We start from the raw sequence: 17,665 nt of genomic DNA on the forward strand, positions 1-17,665 counted from the left end.
ATTTTTGCCGGGATTTTCTTAAACCGCATTTGGAGCCAAAATGCCATCGCGCATGAAATAGGACGTGCATTCTGAGTTCAATTTAAATATGCCCCTTATTTCGGTATCAAATATACCCACCTTTTCTGTGCAATTCATGCTTTCAACAACAAAAATTGAAAAAAAAAAAAAATCTGCATCGCCGCATCAATTCTGGAACTTTGGTCTGACCAGAGACCAACATTTTATTTTTTTAAATTTTTTTCCCCTAAAGTTTGCTTTCCATATTATTTAATATGATAATCCTCATTTATTCCAAAACATGCAAAAAGGGACTATTTTAGCAGCCAATATGGATTTTTGATATGATCTGACATAATACCACATCATATATCATCAAATAGAGACAACAATCTTCTCTACAGTCGACATGGCAGTACAAAACTGTTTCAATGATTTTTGACAAAAAATGTCTTTAAATGCCTTCCCCAAATTTCGCCAGGTCAGGTCAAGTCAGGTCAGGTCATAGGATTCAACGTGCACACTCAGAACAAGCTGTTGTAGGACACGCCTGGCATGGGCACAGGTTTTGACTTCCGCCGGCTTCTCCGTCCACGTCAGGACAAATTTCGCCGTTTGACAGCGCCTTAAATACTGGTCCATATAGTTTCTTTGATCGTGTGTTGTGCACCTGTGTTAGATTCCATCATTAATAAGGTTGTGCACACATAAAAACTATCACCCGACTTGGGCAGTGGCCAAACCTATTACAATTTACCTGTCGGAGAAGACTTATATCGCCTCTTTATGTTAGGCAGTGTCGCGGGTTATCTCTGTGGTGAGCTTAATAACGAACAAGTACGAAATACGGTTATGACCCGTGACGAAGAAAAAAAAAAAGAGGAGAAAACTGATAACATGTTAGTTTTTACGTTGCGATACTGGGGGAATATAGGGGCGATACGTAGCCCAGTGGTAAAACGCTCGCTTGATGCACGGTCGGTTTGGGATCGATCCCCGGCAGTGGGCCCATTGGGTTATATCTCGCTCCAGTCAGTGCATCACGACTAGTACATTAAAGGCCGTGGTATGTGCTGTCCTGTCTATGGGATGGTGCATATAAAAGATCCCTTGCTGCTAATCGAAAAGAGTAGCCCATGAAGTGGCGACAGTGGGTTTTCTTTCTTAATATCTGTGTGATCCTTAACAATATGTCTGATGCCATATAACCGTAAATAAAATGTGTTGAGTGTGTCGTTAAATAAAAGATCTCCTTCCATTTCCGTCAGTAGCCCATTAAAAATTCTCCAATATTTTTCTTACTAAAATATGAACTTATTGAGTTACAATGTTTATGATCATATAGTGAAAGATTTAATGCCTACAATTACATTTCAAAGCAAATGTTAATAAATAATTTTGGCAGGAAGTCGCCATTATGCAAAAGATAATGTTAATCATGGACTTGGCCGCCGGTGCAGTGGTTAAGATATTGGTTGGTAGGTACTGGGTTCGCCTCTTGGTACCGTCTCCCCCAACCAGAGCGAGTTTAACGATTCAATCGGTAGGTGTAAGGCCACTATATCGACTTCTCTCTCACTGACCACTAACTAACCACTTAACCACTAATTCACTGTCCTGGACAGACAGCCCAGATAGCTGAGGTGCGTAGCCAAGGTAGCATGCTTGAACCTTAACTGGATATAAGCACGAGAAATAACTATAAATGAAATGAAATGGACTTGATACCAGGGCCGTATTCTGATCAAAATCCTAGCGGGGGGTACTACTTTTTAGAAACAAATGAAACACTATACAAATTAAACCCTGATATGTGTATGCTATTTTCTGTAGTAAAAAAAGAAGAAAAAAGAGAGATTCTCAGGGGGGCAATTGCCCCAACCCCCCCCCCCCCCGCCCCCGGGGGGTACGACCTTGGATACTGCGTGTATGTTTTACTTAGTTGTTTGTTCCAAAATTAATCAAACTTTGTAATATATGTGGGTGACAGATCTTAGTTTTTAACGGTGGGTGGGTTTTTTTTACTATTAGAGCAGTTTAGTGTTTAGATTACTCATTTACATACATTCGATGTGTTTGTGATTATTCTGGTACTTCTAACACCACAAAATATATTTTTCATATTTAAAAAACCCACTTACCTCTGAGAAGTAACGGTTATGGAGACGAGCTCTAGCTCCCCATCACTCCCCAGAGACTAGTTCAAGGAGACTGATTATTATCTCGCCTTAGGCTGTGATATTTGTTTCTCACATAGTACTACACAGTGAATAATTATCAAGGGAAATAAGATAATATCTTAAATGGCTTTCCATAATCTAAATTAGTGGAACAGTTAATCACTTCCTTCAATTTAGTTTTTCATCACCATGTCATTTCGTCATTAACAAATAAAACACAATACAACAAAACAATGTTAGAATACCAGTATCTAACATCATTAACCAATCAGTGCATTCTGTTTTTCTACCTCCCGATACGTTGAGTACTTTGGCTGGTTATTGAGGAAAATTACTGCAAAATACATATCTTGCCGCGCAGTGTTTACTCTGTAAGCTGAACAGAAATAGATATTAAATATTATTTTATTGGCAAATATTTCAGGAATTGGTGCAGTAACGCAACGCGTGCCCAAAGCAACACACGCTTGTTGATGCAAATCATTCTTGCTCTATGCTGTTTCGTGTATACGTTTTCCATGTAGACCGTTTTTATCTTCTCACGTGCAGTCGGTACACATAAATATTTCCTTTAGCTATTATAATGTGCATTGTTAGCATAAACAGGCGAAGGCATTGTTGTGAAAGAAAATATATTATAGCGAATAGCAAATATTGCACTGCCACTGACAAACCCGATGCAATTTGTGGTAGGACCAAAACAAATCAATGTTTTGGGCATCAAGAGAAGTGCACAGGCACAGGCACAGGCACAATCAACACCAAAACAACCGAACCCCTCCCCCTCCCCCTCCCCCTCCCCCCTCGCCTCCTTCAGGTCTGGGGCCTAATTCACAAAGCTCTCTTAGGCTCTGCTAGACGGTGTCCTGTTTTGTGTTGTCTTTCTGTCTCCTAAAGCTCAAATCACTTTCATCCTTTTTGGCTGAGCAGTCAAACTTTTATTTTTGCCTCTATATGTTCTCCAGATCTCTGATCGCAGAGACGTTTGGTTTTAGGTTTAGGACCTATTTTCTAACTTGATATTCCAAATTCCGCCCATCTCAAACTTTGCATTCCATAACCCTGCCCTGTTTTCAGACACTTGCACAGCCAGAGGGTGAACTTGCCACAACCTTGATTGGATATAAAGTGGGGTGTTTTAACGACACCACTTGAGTACATTGATTTATTAATCATTGGCTATTGGATGTCAAACATTTGGTCATTTTGATATACAGTCTTAGAGAGGAAACCCGCTACATTTTTTCTATAAGTAGCCAGGAATCTTTTATATGCACCATCCCACAGACAGGATGGCACATACCACGGTCTTTGATATACTAGTCGTGGTGCACTGGCTGGAACGATCCTCCAAATAACTTGCGGATGGGTACTGCCCTGTAGAGTCGAGGAATCCCGCTACCACAACATAGTTTACTCATGGTTAGTCTTTATACGCATTTCCCACAGGCAGGACAACGCATACCACAGACTGCGCTATGTACGTATGTAAACGCTTTACACCAACGTAACCTCTTGATTATCTGAACAGGTGAAACGTTTCGAGAGGTTTTTTATGTTGTTTGGGTTTTTGGGGTTTTTTTTTTTTTTTAATGTAGCGAATTTTTTTTTTAACTTAATTGCACCAACAGAGATATTACACGATAATCTCTCAAAACGTTTTCTTCACATTCACGTTCGTGGGCAAGATACCAACATTTACGCAAACAAGCTTATGAGAAAAGCACCGAGAAACTGTAAACGCTGTGCCTGGCCTCTTCGGTGTCGTAAATTAGTCGTAACTGAGGAAATCCAACGTCATTAGGTGAACATCAACGTTTTTTGTTTGTTTTCATCGCTACTGCAAGGGTTCGTATACGAAAAATACGTTCAATATGTAAACTGGTGTTACGTATCTTCCGACTACGATCATGTCTGCATCAATTTGGGACGTTTCATAAAAACCTGATTACTAAAAAAAGACAGAATTTTGTTTTAGATCGCTAAATTTATTTAAGAAAAACTATTTCTAAGTAAAACAGATTTTAAAGAGATTATGTTTACTATAGACGTGTTAAGGGACAGACCCTAGTTTTTAAACACTAAGGCATATTTCTTACTATTAGAGCCGTTTATGGTCACTGAAATCAAACATTACTTATATTTTATTGTTTAGATTATCCATTTCCGTACAACTGAAGTGTTTCTGGTCATCCTGGTGTGTCTAATACCACAAAATGCATTTTTCATATTTTTAAAAACGCACGTGCGTCTGAGAAGTAACGATTATGGTGTCGCGTTTTAGTCTATGTTTAAGGGTATTTCAACGTCACAGACTCTTGTTTCACTCTGTTGTATCCATAGGTGTTACAGGTTTATAAACTAAACACACTTTTAGTGTCCATTTTTACAGGTTAAAACTAGGGTCTAGGTGAAAAATATGCCTTTGTGTTTAAAAACTAGGGTCTGTCCCTTTGTGTGTCAATAAATGCCCGAGGGAGCTATACAGTTTAAATTATGAGTTGAGGAAATGGAGAGTGTTTTAGACATATTTTGTTTTTTGTTGCATATGATGGCCATCTAGGATTTCCAAATATTCTTATAAAGTTGGGAGGTTTTTAATGCTACTTTAAACACAGACTCGCCTGAAAGTGGTGGATGGATTCGTGAATAAACTATATTAGCTTTTCGTCAAAATGGTTTTCAAAACACACCAAACAGCATTTACTAAAAGGTTTGTTTTGTTTAACTGGAGCACATTGATTAATTAATCATCGGCTATTGGATGCAAACATTTGTTAATGCTGAATAGTAGTCATCAGAGGAAACCAGCTACATGTCCTAATGCAGCAAGGGATCTTTTATATGCACTTTCTCACAGACAGGAAAGCACATACCACGGCCTTTGGCCAGTTGTGATGCACTGGTTGGAACGAGAAAAAACTCAAGCAGTTGAATGGATCCACTGAGGTAGTTCGATCTTCGACGCAAGCACCCCAGGCGAGCACTAAACAGACTGGGCTAAATCCCGCCGCCTAGCATTTACAAGACCATGAATGAAAGAAAGAAATGTTTTATTTAACGACGCACTCAACACATTTTATTTACGGTTATATGGCGTCAGACATATGGTTAAGGACCACACAGATTTTAAGAGGAAACCCGCTGTCGACACTACACGGGCTACTCTTTCCGATTAGCAGCAAGGGATCTTTTATTTGCGCTTCCCACAGGCAGGATAGCACAAACCATGGCCTTTGTTGAACCAGTTATGGATCACTGGTCAGTGCAAGTGGTTTGCACCTACCCATTGAGCCTTGCGGAGCACTCACTCAGGGTTTGGAGTCGGTATCTGGATTAAAAATCCCATGCCTCGACTGGGATCCGAACCCAGTACCTACCAGCCTGTAGACCGATGGCCTAACCACTACGCCACCGAGGCCGGTTTACAAGACCAAGTCGTCATTACATCTGAGTTGCATTACACGACTTAAGTTTTGATTAGAACTTATTTGATTTACAAGACTGACTCAACCTATTTTCGTGCTTATTTCCTTAACACTCCTCAGCTATCTGGGCTGTCTGTCCAGGACAGTGGGTTAATTGTTAGTTGGTTAGTGGTTACTGAGAGTGAAGAGGGTGTAGTGGCCTCACACCTACCCACTGAGCCCTTAGGAACTCGCTCTGGTCTGCGAACCCAGTACCTATCAGCCTGTAGTCCGATGGCTTAACCACTGCGCCACCGAGGCCGGTTTTTATTTATAACACTAACTTTTCATTATAACCGAGTTGGTATATCCTCTTTTAGACGATCCCTCATCAGTTAAATATTCTAACATATACTGACACACAATGAAAACGCAAAACAAATATTTTTCAATATTTTGTTGTGATTAATGAAAAATATATTTATTAGACTTAAAATAACAATTTATGAGAGGAAGCCATTGATTGGTACTTTTGTCTGGGTCTTAATCCTGGTTTTGTTCTCGTTACACATACAATAGCAGAAACACACAAAATGGTGTAAAATGCGTTCACTACATGTTCAATCATGCTGCATGCAATTCACGTGAAATACCAGTATGTGGACACATAAAAGTCATGTAACGGTGTCATATTCCTCGTCACATTAAGAATGCCACGACTCGGAGAAGAACAGTTGGAGCGAGCGTTGGGCATGGTTCAAGGGGAGACTTCGCAAAGCCAAGTTGCTAGGACCTTCAGAGTCCATCCATCAACTATTGGACGACTTGTTGAACGTCATCAACAGACCTGGAGTGTCCATGATCGACCTCGACCTGGTCAACGTCCCGTTACGATGACAGCAAGCAACACGATAGGACGTCATGGAAGGCCTATCCATCCGATGACGGTCATCCATCGACTCAGAACGGCTGGACTCAGATGCAGACGCCCGTACAACGGTAACATCATGACACCGCGACATCGTGCTGCGAGAATACAGTTTGCTCTCCAGAATGGTAATCATCCACCAGCCTTTTACCGGAGTATTGTTTTCTCAGATGAGTCCCGTTTCTCTGTCTCCTTTGCCGATGGAAGAGCACGTGTGTACAGGAGACTCCATGAACAGTACGCTGACGGATGTGTGAGGGAACGTGATCGGTTTGGCGGCGGTTGACTGATGTTATGGGGGGGGGGGGGGGGGCAATCAACCTTGATTTCAGGAGTGATCTCATTATTGCCCACGATGCCCTTACAGCCCAGCGTTATGTTGATGTTATTCTAAGACCAGTTCTCCGGCCACTTTTGCGCCATTACCGAAGACCAGGAGGTCCCCTTCTGTTTCAACAAGACAATGCCCGTCCACATACTGCAAGAATTACCCAGGCATTCCTGCAACAAGCCGGTATCACCGTGTTGAACTGGCCCGCTGTTTCACCGGATTTGAACCCAATTAAACACGTGGGATGAGTTAGGACGTCGTGTACGTCACCGCCAGCCACCACCGCGTAACGTCGCTGAGCTTGCACAGGCGTTGCAGGAGTGGAGGAACAATCCTGTGGATTATTTGAGATGTTTGTGCCAATCCTTTCCCCGTCGTCTTCATGCATGCTCACGGGCCAATGGTGGACACACCAGATACTGACCTTGATATGGAGGGGGGGGGGGGGGGTTGAACGTTTCGATTACAAATGCAACTCGATTACTGATGATAACTGGCCATGTTTCCATGTCAATGTATCTCATGAATACCAGTCATTAATGTCATATTACATTATCCATCAATTCATTAATAGTTTGTCGTTATTTGCAATGAAAAGTTGTTTTTGCGTTTTCATTGTGTGTCAGTATATTAAGTAAATATGATTTTTTTATTCCATATTTTAGTCTCGTAGTGTAATTGTTAGTGTGGCTCTCTGGCTAACAGCTAGTTTGAAAACCAAACATATAACATCTTTAACATGTTACACTATTACAAACGAAGCACTAACTGCTCCAAGCCAACGATTTGAACAACTCCTCGCAATAAGAAAGGAAAATGTTGCAACTCCGTGATGATCAATAAATCTGTAGCGCCTGAGCATAATCGGTCGATATGTAATTCGGTTTGTCCATCTAGAGAGGTGCCCGGGGTTAGACGCCATTATCATCAGTCAAGGCAAACGAGACGTTATGTCCGAGATTTTGATTAGTCTAGTCAAACGTGAGCGATCACCAATCAGGACCGCCGATATTAAACACAAGCGTAGATCAAATACGGGTGTCCGGTTCAGCCAATCGCGTTGCTTTGCCTTTGAATAGGTCCAACCACTCGATATAATAAATAAGCAAGTTGTACAAAACCACAAAGATTAATATTCCCTAATAATGTAGCTAATTGATATTTAACTTAAAGTAGATATTTACTTCGACCTCGCGGGAAGACTAAAGAATAAATATACTGGAAATGATCGAGCGAAGATTTAACTGAATAACAAAAAGACATTCAGGAATGGTAAATAGTATATATTGTACTGCTCCGTAAAACTTGGAGATCGTGGCGGGAAATAAGAAATTAGCAAACAGTATCGATTCTACCGAAGATGCCTGCAGTAAATGACACTTGATCAAGTTAACACTCATCCATCAATTGCTACCAGCTGGCCATCGGCTTATTGGGCTTGTAGTGGTGGGTTTGCTTAATGGAAAGTTGTAAGGCGACAATTATACACCCATGTCTCTCTCAGCCAGTGCACTACGACTGGTATATTAGAGGCGGTGGTATGTGCTATCCTGTCTGTGAGGTTGTGTGTATAAAAGATGATTTGCTGCTAATGGAAAAATATAGCAGGTTTCCTTTCTGAGACTATATGTTAGAATTACCAAATGTTTGACATCCAATAGCTGATGATTAATAAATCAACGTGTTCTAGTGGTGTCGTTAAACAAAACAACCTTTTACTTTGGTGGTAAATGGTAGGTGCAGCATATATGTGGCGATAGTAGATTCTCTTCTTCAACGTGGATTTATAAATTTCTGTCCTGGACGGACAACCTAGGCAATTAATTTGTATATCAAGAATGGCGTTCTTGAAACTTAATGGATAAAACGCGTGAACATAAATTATGACTGATTATTATAAATTATCTTCAAAGAAATAGATATAAATGTGGTTTTTACCACCATCAACATTATGAGTGTGTTGTACATAGACCGTGTGTTGTCTGTTCGTGCTGGTTAATATGAATATTAACACAGAGTAATTTTCTTCTTTTCTTACTTTCTGACAAATATAAATTATGGAACAGAAGTCACAAGTTGGTGATGTAGTTTCTATTTTCCTTTCCAATATGAACAACAGCATGGAGATACATGGTTAACATCATGGCGATACAGATAATCAGCGTTTCTGCCAGAGGGTAAAACGGGTGTGACACCACACCCAAATATTTTGGCAGATTTTATTTTATTTTTATATATAATTAATTACTCTTTTTATTGCTGTATGATTTTCTTAACCCTAACCCTAAACGTAACCCATTTTCTTTCTGGGGGAGGTTCCCCATACTCCCTATTGACTGTGGTTGCATTCAATTCCATAGCGCCATACCCAAATATTTCTTTCTGGCAGAAACACTGATAATATATCAGTCTCAGCTCTTGGGTGAATAACACACACGTCTCCCGATAGAGTTGACATTGCCATTGAGAGCCCCAAAGAAATGAACAGCAGATCTGTCCTCCTTGGGTCTCCTCTTCGGTCTCTCTGGGTCTATACTTAGGTCTATACTTGGGGGTCTCTCTGGGTCTATACTTAGGTCTATACTTGGGGGTCTCTCTGGGTCTATATATTTTCATGTATAGGAAACGAAATATTTAGAAGATACATATGTTTCTTGACGCGTAATTGTTGATAAGCTGGGGGCAACAACTAAAATACCATAGTGTTCTTGATTGCTGTAATTTAGTTTCACACTTATTGGTCTGATTAAAGACTAAGTCATTGCATAAAGACCGGTGACACAATAGCAATCAATTGAATCGGACATGAACGGCTAAAATATAAATTACATTTGATTATAGTTGTAAATGTTACACTGTGACAGTTCTCCCCCGTCTAAAGAAAGACACGTCCTCGTGTGTAGTATATAAATTTGTTAAGATAAAGTTCGTATACAGTGCTTGTAATAGTTGTCCCGTGTCCGAAATGTTGTAGCACAAATAAACTAATTCATCCATCCGACAGGTTTTTCGCTTGTACCGTAATTTCGTAGAGTCAGTTGCTTAGCGTTCACGTTGTCTAGGGCAATTGTAGATGGGCATTTTAAGTTTGAATCCATTCCTAGTCGGTGATTGTGATTGTATAAAAGCATACATGATTTTGACTATATGAATGTCAAGCTTACATTTTAATTTTAATTTACTTGTTATTGATAATTAATGATAAAATTTGATAGGTATTGAAATACGTACATGTACATTTGAGCTATCATTTAGAAAAGAAAATTTTAAACAGAGAATGTGTAATCGAACAGATTTGAATAACATTCACAATATCTTTTGCCAAATAACCCATTAACGTTTTTACAGACTTTGACGCTTGGGAAATTCCGTTTTGTAGAATTTCGTGATAAACTAGTCGTCCGGATTTTTGGTTTTCGTTGACACGAATATTGATGCATTTCTGTTGGTCCAACTGCTCTTAAGTTCTATTTATGTCACATCTTGATTAAACAAAGTTCTTTTTCGCAAGACTGTACTCCACTCAGTTATACTTGGTTCAGTTATACTTGGCTGTAGAATCAGGTCGATTTTCATTGTACTGGCTTGGCTGTAGGTCGATGTGGATTTTGGTGTACTCATACATTAGGTAATATAGAATTGAAATACGCTGTAGCCATCAAAAATCTCAACTCTGCCATCTACTTCGTTGTGCTTGCTTGACTGTAGAATAAGGTAGATTTTGCCATCGGATCTCCGCCAATTAACATAGTGTAGTTTTTTCTTATTAACACAGTGTAGGTTTTTCTTGTGTTGTTTTTCTGGAATGTAATGAAGGAACAGAAGACGCAAGTTGGTGATGTAGTTTCTATTTTCCTTTTCAACATGAAATATGATTAACAAGTTAAAAACATGGTGATACAGATCATATATAAGTCTCAGTTCTTGTGTGAATGACACACGTCTCCCGATAGAGTTGACATTGCGACTGAGAACCTCAAGGGAAAGAACAGCAGATCTGTCCTCCTTGGGTCTCCCCTTCGGTCTCTCTGGGTCTATACTTAGGTCTATACTTGGTGGTTTCTCTGGGTCTATACTTAGGTCTATACTTGGTGGTTTCTCTGGGTCTATACTTAGGTCTATACTTGGTGGTTTCTCTGGGTCTATACTTAGGTCTATACTTGGTGGTTTCTCTGGGTCTATACTTAGGTCTATACTTGGTGGTTTCTCTGGGTCTATACTTAGGTCTATACTTGGGGGTCTCCCTGGGTCTATACTTAGGTCTATACTTGGGGGTCTCTCTGGGTCTATACTTAGGTCTATACTTGGTGGTTTCTCTGGGTCTATACTTAGGTCTATACTTGGGGGTCTCCCTGGGTCTATACTTAGGTCTATACTTGGGGGTCTCTCTGGGTCTATACTTAGGTCTATACTTGGTGGTTTCTCTGGGTCTATACTTAGATCTATACTTGGGGGTCTCTCTGGGTCTATACTTAGGTCTATACTTGGGGGTCTCTCTGGGTCTATACTTAGGTCTATACTTGGTGGTTTCTCTGGGTCTATACTTAGGTCTATACTTGGGGGTTTCTCTGGGTCTATACTTAGGTCTATACTTGGGGGTTTCTCTGGGTCTATACTTGGTGGTTTCTCTGGGTCTATACTTAGGTCTATACTTGGGGGTTTCTCTGGGTCTATACTTAGGTCTATACTTGGGGGTTTCTCTGGGTCTATACTTAGGTCTATACTTGGGGGTTTCTCTGGGTCTATACTTAGGTCTATACTTGGTGGTTTCTCTGGGTCTATACTTAGGTCTATACTTGGGGGTCTCTCTGGGTCTATACTTAGGTCTATACTTGGGGGTTTCTCTGGGTCTATACTTAGGTCTATACTTGGGGGTCTCTCTGGGTCTATACTTAGGTCTATACTTGGGGGTTTCTCTGGGTCTATACTTAGGTCTATACTTGGGGGTTTCTCTGGGTCTATACTTAGGTCTATACTTGGGGGTTTCTCTGGGTCTATACTTAGGTCTATACTTGGGGGTCTCTCTGGGTCTATACTTAGGTCTATACTTGATGGTTTCTCTGGGCCAATATAATATTATTTTCATGTATAGAAAAAAAAATATTTAGAAGATACGTATGTTTCTTGACGCGTAATTGCCATAGGTTATTGTTCTTAGCTGATAAATTGGGGTCAACAACTAAAATACCATAGTGTTCTTGGTTGCTGTAATTTAGCTTCACACTAATTGGTCTGATTGCTAGCCCCTGATTAACTAAAGACTAAGTCATTGCATAATCGACAGGTGACACAATAGCAATTAATTGAATCGGACATGAACGGCTAAAATACAAATTACATTTGAATATAGTTGTAAATGTTACACTGAGACAATACAGGGCCGTACTCTCCGGGGGTGGGGGGTGGGGGGTGTCCCCCTGAAAATACACATCTCAGGATTTAATTTGTATAGTGTTTCATTTGTTTATAAAAAGTAATAACCCCCCCTCCCCGGATTTTGATCAGGGTACGGCCCTGCAATATTGTAGAAGACGAATACCAATTGATCCTAGTTTAACAGTACCATAAAAGGCAGATACATTAAACATATGTTTTACAATAAACCATCAACATTAATGATTAAAACTAATTCAACTACTGTACATTGACAACTTAACACAACATCTGTTATTGGCGTGCAACGTAATATATTCTATATAACATTATGCTTATTACCCCCGTCTGTTAACATTATTATAGTCAGTAAATAATATATGTATGCCTGTGTTTTGGTAAATAAATATAATTGATGTAGCAGACATCAGAGAAGAAAAATCTATATTTTGCCATAACAGACTCTTATGCCTAAAATAATAAAAAGGTACTCCATAACAAGGTGTGTATTTAGTGGTAATACATATGGATATTGGGTAGCTGTATATAATTCAGTTCAGTTTACTAGTAGTGGGTATTAAATACAATTCTGTTAACTCCCCACTCCATTCCCAATGTATTCATTTAAGTTTGCTCACTACCATTCACGTTTGCATGTATGCACTCCAATACAATTTGGGGCGGGACGTAGCTCAGTGGTAAAGCGTTCGCTTGATGCACGGTCGGTCTAGGATCGACCCCCGTCGGTGGACCCATTGGGCTATTTTCATTCCAGCCAGTGCTCCACAATTGGTGTAGCAAAGGCCGTGGTATGTACTATCCTGTTTGTGGGATGTTGCATATAAAAGATTTCTTGCTGCTAATCGAAAAGAGTAGCCCATGAAGTGGCGACAGCGGGTTTCCTCTCTCAATATATGTGTGGTCCTTAACCATATGTCTGACGTCATATAACCGTAAATAAAATGTGCTGAGTGCGTCGTTAAATAAAACATTTCCTTCCTTCCAATACAATTTCTATTTCAGAATATAGTCTGTTAAAATTATGAGAAGGCTACGATAACGAGACTTGTGTTTAGGAAATACAATCACGTAGCAAGTACCATGTTAAAAACAAATTCAATATATGCTGACGACAAATATTTTAGGTTATCCACCCTAAGCCCAGTGCACTAGCTCAATTTGCTATTATACCAGTAGCAGCATACCACGTGCGCGGTTGTTTTCATTTAGAACAAAAAGGTAACAAGTAACTTCAAACCAATGGGTTATTTGAATATTATAGAAGTCAAACTACTTGTAATCATCAAAGAATGAAAAGGCATTTCAGTATGTTTTATTGTTGTTTTTAATGGAGAACTATTTCCTAAACCGCATTGTATTAAGCTGCCATACAAAGTAAAGACACGTCAAATGGTGGTGCGATGCCTTAAATTCGCAGACACTAGTTTCAGCTCGTAAAACCGGACACTAAGTTTGGTTAATCTACAAACCTATAACACATTTGGATACAGTTATAATAGTGTGAAACCAGAGTCTGTTATACTGAAACAAGTTAAACATTGCTTTGTTTAACGACACACATTGATTTATTAATCATCGACTGTTGGATGTCAGACATTTGGTAACACGTAGTCATCAGAGGAAACCCGCTAATTTTTCCTATTAGCAGCAATGGATCTTTAATATGCACTTTCCCACAGACAGAAAAGCACATACCACGACCTTTGACCAGTTGTTGTGCACTGGTTGGAATGAGAAAAAAACAGTTAGTTGAATGGATCTACAGAGGTGGTTCAGTCTTGCGACGAAGCACCTCAAATGAGTACTCAACCGACAGAGCTAAACTAAAAAAACTACCCTTAAAATAGCCTAGAGCCAACACCATAACTGTTACTTCTCAGAGGTAGATTTGTTTTTAAATATATATATTAAAAAAAATACATTTTGTGGAATTAGGATTTAAAAAACACCAGGATGACCAGAAACAATTTGGATGTACGGAAATTAATAATCAAAACAATAACATCTAAGTAATATCTGATTTCAATTATTAACAACGACGATGATAGTGGAACATATGTCGAAGTGTTTAAAGTCTAGGGTTTGTAACTTTAAGGAATGGATGATAGCAAAAGTGTCGGTTACTTGTTTTATTTGTTTAGATTTAGTGGCTTGGCGCATCTCTCTGTTGAATTAATCCAAGAGTGTTTTATTAATCGTAATCGATGAACTAGCTCTCTAGTCCATGAGCCGAGACCCCACATTTGACCAATTGGTACCATCCGAGGGCACCAAACTTAACTATGCTTTTGTGATAGGTGTATGTATCTTGATATCAAAACAGCATGATGGACTTTTCTGCAGGGTAGCTTAAGGTAAAAATAATTGAGTTTAAGTAAAGAGGGGGTATTTTTCTGAAAATTTAATAGCATTTCTCTTTATTAATATGTATGTCATTATATAGCTAAATTTAAACTGAAATGCCCTTGTCAACATTCACCAGGAATTCATTATGAATTATTCCCAGCTAATTAAGGCATTGCAACATCATTTTAATCCAAGTTGGCCGACAATGTATCAGCTAGAACAAGGAAATCATAATTTATCATCAACTAGGAAGAAATGTATATGTTATTAACTTAATTTTATGGGCAAAGGAGTTCATTTATAAAGACTTCATGCTAAGTGAGATATTGCATCATGAATTAAATCGATAATGGCCATGAAAATGGCCGCCAACAATAAGAAGTGGTCATATATTACATTCTATATATTTCCCCCCAAGAGTAATTTATACTTTAAAAAACAGGGTTTTCTATATGGCAAGCATTTGAATTCTCTCAATAACGTTCTAATACAGAGATATTTTATCATTGCCTGAATTCAATGTTCACAATGGTTGCAAAAACAAAGAAATGACCACTTTATGTGTTTAGCATCACCTAAAACAATCATTGTGAAACTGTTAAGTTTTAAGGGTAAACCAATTCTCTTTTTCTAAAAAATATCTACATATATAAAGTTGATTGGCATAGACCAAGTAATTTACAATGCCCACCTTGCTATCATGATAAATGGGCATATGCACGCAATTCACAAATGATTAAATTTTATACTACAGGTGGCTGAAAAGTTTAACTACGAATGATGTATAGAAGACCCTTGACAGTGTGCATGTATTCTGTACAATACGGTCTACACCTACAGGCTGCATTGGAACCTGGTAGCATATTTTGCAGGCATCAAAGTGACTAGGTATTCCCAGTTGATGGAAATGGACAAAACTGGCTTCTGAAATGACTAACTTCAACTTTGGTGTCAACTTTATGGGATGATGCTCCTTTCTTTGCCACTGTTAAGAGGTGGGCAGCAGAGTCCAAGAGGACAAGGAAGATATTCAACTGCCACCATAAAGGAAACTGTTGATAAACTACAAGGATGGTCGACAAGTCGCCACATGCCAGGTAGCCAATACACAAGCCACGTAGCCAATAAGAAAGTTGAGAACATTCTGAGGAAGGAACCGGACATGACAAACATTTCAGCATGCTGGGTTTCAATGCACCTGTACACAAGTATGTTGCTGCCATGGCTGCAATTCATGACTCTGGCTTTGAACTCACCGGAACATCCACCAGATTTGGCCCACCAGATTTCCACCTCTTCCCAAACTTGAAGAAAAAACTGTCTGGCAAGCATTATGCAAATGCTAATGACGTCATTTCTGCTGTGTAGGACTCTTTACACCACCAGCAGGAAGGCTTCCATACCAATGGGATCCAGGCACTCCAGCATCATTGGCAGCAGTGTCTGGACCTCGAAGAGGATAAGACCGGCCTCGGTGGCGTCGTAGTTAGGCCATCGGTCTACAGGCTGGTAGGTACTGGGTTCGGATCCCAGTTGAGGCATGGGATTTTTAATCCAGATACCGACTCCAATCCCTGAGTGCTCCGCAAGGCTCAGTGGGTATGTGTAAACCACTTGCACCGACCAGTGATCCATAACTGGTTCAACAAAGGCCATGGTTTGTGCTATCCTGCCTGTGGGAAGCGCAAATAAAAGATCCCTTGCTGCCTGTCGTAAAAGAGTAGGCTATGTGGCGGCAGCCGCTTTCCTCTAAAATTTAAAAAAAGTGTCAGAATGACCATATGTTTGACGTCCAATAGCCGATAAGATAAAAAATCAATGTGCTCTAGTGGCGTCGTTAAATAAAACAAACTTTACTTTATTTTTTTCGAAGAGGATTATGTTGAAAAATAATTATCAATCAACTCCGTCAACGCAGTCCATCACAGTCAGTTTGAGAACTTTTCAGTCACCAATCATACTTTTAGCATTCCCATTTCCTATCTCTCTATAATTGCATTTTGTCAACCAAGACAATTTTCCTGCCCATAACATGGCAATTACTAATATACTAGTATACTTCTGTTACACCTGCAAATGATCGATTATCACCAAATGAACTTAGTAGCTATATATTCACAGGATTCAAACTACTGCCAACAAAAATACTTTATTTTGGAAAATACACCACCCAGTAATCAAGGATCTAATGATGTAAACACAGTAGGTGTTTTATATTATATACATGTATTCAGCCATTTCACTTTCATTCTTGTCATAATATTGTGTAAGGTTGCTTTTTTGGTGCAACGGCTGTTCGAGAATCTGTCCCACGAGAGTCACAGAACAATATATATCTCCTCAGAGATAATAACATAGAGAAGCTTAGCTAATCTGCAATTAATAAATTAACAGAAACCTAGTTCGGCGTCCAGACAAGTTGCGTGTTTTAGTGGGTCCCGCATCCAGCATCTTCGTGCGAAGAGAACTCGGAAAGAAAAAAATCTTTGAATTATTAATTTAATTATTTTTTACACGTTTTAAGACGATCACAGTATTGTTACCGAGTTAAAAATCAATTCTAGGGTCAATGTTTGATCATCGCCTGGAAGTAGTCTAAAAACTAGTTTACCGAAAACTTGTACTGATTACGTCTGGGTCAAGTTGTGAAAAGCCAATAATACCAGTTAGGTTAAAATCGCAATATATAATTTACACATAGAATCACAGCCTTGGTCAATTCGAGTATTTCCGATATTAAAGGGCCTATCTTGGGTTTTCAGCCCTAGCGAGACTTCCGTTTGTTTCCCTAAAAATATGAACACACATCTTGCTTTTTTTTTTTCCTTTTTTTTTTTCTTTTTCAAACTGCTCAGCTGTCTTGTTTGACGAAATTCCACGTTACACATAGCGTATATAGCGACAGAGGGGAGTAGGGGCGGGCTATTTCTCGTTCCAGTCAGTGCTCTTAAACTGGTGTAACAAATGTTGTGGTATGTACTATCCTGTCTGTAGTCGCCAACAAGGCTCTGTTATCGCAAATATCTTACATTGGCTGTAAATTTAGGACAGTCCCTTTAATAGGTCAGCTTCTGTGAAT

This window comes from Gigantopelta aegis, chromosome 8, assembly GCF_016097555.1.
Source record: "Gigantopelta aegis isolate Gae_Host chromosome 8, Gae_host_genome, whole genome shotgun sequence".
Lineage (NCBI taxonomy): Eukaryota > Metazoa > Mollusca > Gastropoda > Neomphalida > Peltospiridae > Gigantopelta > Gigantopelta aegis.